Here is a 4,819-nt window from a genome sequence, read left to right on the forward strand (position 1 = left end):
GCGTCTGTCTGTCTGTCCTCTCTCTCTCTGGCTGTTTGTTTCCTTCTTTAGTAAAGGGGAGTGGCCCATGACGTCACGGCTGGAACGGCGCGTCGCCGTTGGCTGGCCGCGGTGCCCCCGAATGCCGTCCTATGATGAGGTACTTTCTATTGCCTTGACTCTGGTTTCCTCTTTCCTGAAGAATCTCCAGCAAATAACATTATGGTTGGTTGGTAAGTCAGTGCACTGCAATGTAGAGTCGACAATTCAACTTACAAAAGGCTTAGATTGTGTACATGTAAATCATATTCATAATGATCATTGTTGGGCAGTAGCTAATGCTATTCAGCTATAGTAAGTTACTGAACAAAAGTAGCCTAGTTATTAAGCTAATAGCTTAGCCCTAGATATAGGCCTCCAGTTTTCGAGCGGTGCTACGAGCTCCTACATCTGGCTCTGTCAGTTTGTACATACCCGTACGTCCGGTCCCACACTCGTTGGCCAAGCTTTGCTTTGCTTTGGGTAGGCTGTAGGCAAGTGCTACGGTAAGTGCTATGGGCTAATCAATCCTACATCTTGGCACAAAGCGCTCAAAGTTTGTTGTTTTTGTATGCCCAGGGTCACATTGGCCAAGCTTCCCGATGTTATAGTTTATCTTGTTTATCTTGTCAGTCGTCGTCCTAATAACATGCTAAGGAGACGGTGCCACCACTTAAAAATAATGTGCTTAGGCCTACACATTCCGGAGAGCTTCTTGATGGATAGATTACACATGGAGCAAGAAGGGAAGACTTTATGTTTTGCATTTGTGCGTGTTTTATTTATTTATGTATTTATTAACATAACCCATGGATGGTCGGTGATCCCCTTACTGCTCCAAACACGTACACATGCAAAATATAAGGTCTTCCCTTCTTGCTCCAAAGTATAATCTATCCACCAGGAAGCTCTCTGGAATGTTTAAGTACATATTTTTTTTCCTAGCGTGTTACTAGGATGACAAGTTAATCTGGTCTCGAGATAAACTATAACCCTGGACGCTTAATGAAATGAACTCATAAATAGCATAAGGTCTTCGGCTTATGATCTTATACATCTCTTCCCTCTGTAATTAAATTACGGAAAATAATAGTTCTTCCATTATCATTTCTAGACGGTAAACTTGTAGAATTGTTATTGTTATGAAATGGGTATTCTTTATCTCCATATACATTATTGTTTCTTTTCTTTTTTTTCTTTTTTCTTTCTTCTTCTTTTCTTTTTTTATTGTCTCCACCAGCCGAAGGCTGAGGGAGAGTATGTTTTCCCCTCCGTCCGTCCGTCCGTCCGTCCGTGCGTCCGTGCGTGCGTCCGTGCGTGCGTCCGTGCGTCCTCGCAGTTTGTGAACAGCTAATCTCAGTCACCGTTGGCCCGATCGCTGCCAAACTGAGCACACACACTCCCTGGATGCCAATCTAGAACCTCTGCCCCACATTTTTCAAATCAGCCTCATGGTGGCGCTATAACAGGCCGATTTGTGTGGCCTGGTTGTTACCAGCTAATCTCCGGCGCCGTTGGCCCGATCGCTGCCAAACTGAGCACACACACTCCCTGGATGCTAATTCAGAACCTCTGCCCCACATTTTTTAAATCAGCCTCATGGTGGCGCTATAACAGGCCGATTTGTGTGGCCTGGTGGAGACCTGTGCTCGTTTTTTTTGTTTTTGTTTTCTTTTTATGAAAAAAATCTGAACACTCCTATAACTAATCAATGTCTTAATTCATGAATACGTAGGATAGGCTTTTGATCACCTGTAACAATGATTATGTGGATGTACGACTTGTATAAATGTATGAGTTGATCAAATAAACTAAACTAAACTAAATGTATATGTTAGCCTACTATTACTGATGAATAGAGTAGAAAGGACCACAATGGGGCTATTTGTGTTACCCTTTTAGCATAACCTTTGACTGTTCTCAAAGTAATCAATCACCCGAAAAGTGTCAGTTTCTGTCATGATGAGTTTCAGCCACTCTGTAAAGCTATAATTAACATAACTAAATACATTTCCTTTGTGCCTAACCTTTCTTTACTCAGATTTGAGTAGCTAGTTTTTACCTCTGCCTCGTTAAGATAAAAGACCATTACTGCATCAAAAGTAATCAACAACAAAACATTTGAAAATAGCAAATCTACAAGCTCACACAATGCAAGATCATCTTCAATATTCAACATAAACTCAGCTATTAGAGCTGATAGAGTCTGACGTCCAAACTACGATACACAGTATTTTCAATCAAGCAGCCCTGGTTGGTAACTTAGTAGCAGGAAGAGGATGCCTTATATAAAACAACGGGGCAATAACACACCTCATGCAAAGCTTGTCCTACAATTTACAGTACACTGCGAAAGGCGGGGGCGGGGCTAGTGCATGGGGAGGAGGAGAGGAGGGTATGCCTTATTGTTATTATTACACATCCATTCGTCATCCTCACAAGGACAACATTTTCTATCACTATTGAGTAATCCTCCCCGAATGAACGGTGATTAATGCTGAGCTGGCCGGGGTGAACATGGGAAGGTGATGATCAGGCGATCATGCGATCAGGGGAGATCCCTTCCCAGGAGTGTCACACCAAATTCTGGGCCGTGGGTACAAGGATTCACTGCGGGCCCCCCATGAATGTTAACTATTGAAAAATAGCAGATATGCAAGCTCACAACGCGGCACTGAGTGCCACGCTGCCAGCTTGTAGATCTGCTATTTTTGAAAAATTGTGAAAATGTGTGCAAGAAACCTATGTTTCCATGTCAGTGGTGCTCAAACCTTTTCATGTCGAGGACCCCCAAAATGATATGTATTTGGCCACGGACTCCCATCTCAAAATATTTAGTTTTACTAGGGTCCCTCCACCTTGGGCCCTAGTAACTCAGTCCCCCCCTTGTGATGCCCCTGTCCCTTCCCCTTCCCTTCCCTTGGGCTGCAGGCCTGGAATTTCCTCATTTTAGGGGCAAGGCCACTTGGCCTTTGGTGTTGTCCATTTTTGGAGGGCACAAAGACCAAATGCAAATAAAACAAGATTTTAGTCCCTTGAAAGAATTTGTTGAATTTAAGGGACATAATCTGCAGAGAAATAGATAAATGATGGCATGTACAATCTGATCACTGGATTGGTTTAAAGATGGGGACACTTTATTGTCTACATGACAATAAAGAGACACCGGTGTCTACTGTCTACATATTGACCAGAAAGAGACAGAGGAGAAAGTGGTACAGTCAGCTGGGGCATTAAGGCCACTGTGGCCTCAGGTCATGCCATTGGTTTGAGGGGCACAAGGCCAAACTGAGGGGCAACAACGGCCATGGCCTTCATGAAAATCCTGCCCTGGCTGTATGGCATAGTGAGAGAAAAGGCATAGTGTTTGTTTGTTTTTCATGGCACTGTAACAACATATTGAACACTAGTTCTGTGACTGTCCAGGGACCCCCTTTCAGCGGTCCTTGAGGGGGCTTCCCCTCCCCCAGCAAAAAGGGGAACAGTTTGAACACGTTAGCCCTGATAAGTCTTGACCCAAATATTGACAAATCTTCTCTTATTGGGGGTCCCTGGCGCAAACTCCTCTGCGGATTTGGGGGTCCGTGGGCCAAACAAATATCACTCCTTGACATTGAAATGTTTGAAAAACCATTGCTTTTGACAGTTCTTCCCCCCCCCCCACCCCTGAACAGAACTAGCCAGTACACATGGATCCTTTTAGAGAGTCATAGCAGGCCATCTGATTGTAAGGCGTTGTGCTGCTGCTGCTGTGTGTGTGTGTGTGTGTGTGTGTGTGTGTGTGTGTGTGTGTGTGTGTGTGTGTGTGTGTGTGTGTGTGTGTGTGTGTGTGTGTGTGTGTGTGTGTGTGTGTGTGCGTGTGTGTGGGTGACACCACTGAACTCTCCCACTCCTCTCTGCTCTCTGCTAGCGTGTTGTTGACGCTCAACACAGTCAACATGTTCCCAGGCTGCTTACAGCAGCACACTGCAACCCCTCCCTCCCATCAGCAGCGCATGTACTGTATATGCTTTGGTAGCATGCAGGACAAATAAACAATCACATGCATGCATTGCAGGGCGTCATATTTTCCCGTTAAAGGACAACTCTGTTTTTTTTACAACAAGGGTTCATATTTTAGATAGTCATTAGAAAAAAAGAAAAGATTAGTGTTAAAATGTTTTCATTTACTTCTTTCTATCGTTTTTGTGATTTTAGCTATTTTGATTTGCATGCATGCCCCCCAGGTTGGGGGCATGCATGCAAGTGGCTAAACATGTCTTTTTTAGATACAATAAGCCCATTCCCAAGATGCACCGCAATCTTTCATGGTCAGATCTGACTTATGGGGGCTGGTGTAAATAGTAATAAAGAATTTGCCGGCTTATTGTGTCTAAAAATACATATTTAGCCACTTGTACGCATGCCCCCAACTACTGAAATCAAAATTGTAAAATCGCTAAAACAATAGAAAGCAGTGAATGAAAACATTTTAACACATATCTTTTCTTTTCTCTAATTACAATCTAAAATATGAACCTTTGTTGCAAAAAAAAGTTGTCCTTTAAAGACCAAGGAAAAATTCATTTATATGTAGTGATACATTCTATTCTATAATCGGAGAAGGGAAGGGAAGGGAGTGGATGTCTTTGTGCTGCTTTGTCCCCAAAACGCCAGTTGTCTAATTGCTTCTAAACTTGGCACAAATATCACAACAAAGATCTGTGATCACCAGCAATAGTCGAGAGAGAGACGGGTGACAGCCGGAATGTAGGCGGCGCGCGGGAGCAGGTTGTGTTCGCGCCCCAGCCTGTGTCTTCCG

This window comes from Nannobrachium achirus (assembly GCF_963921795.1).
Source record: "Nannobrachium achirus genome assembly, chromosome: 12".
Taxonomy (NCBI): domain Eukaryota; kingdom Metazoa; phylum Chordata; class Actinopteri; order Myctophiformes; family Myctophidae; genus Nannobrachium; species Nannobrachium achirus.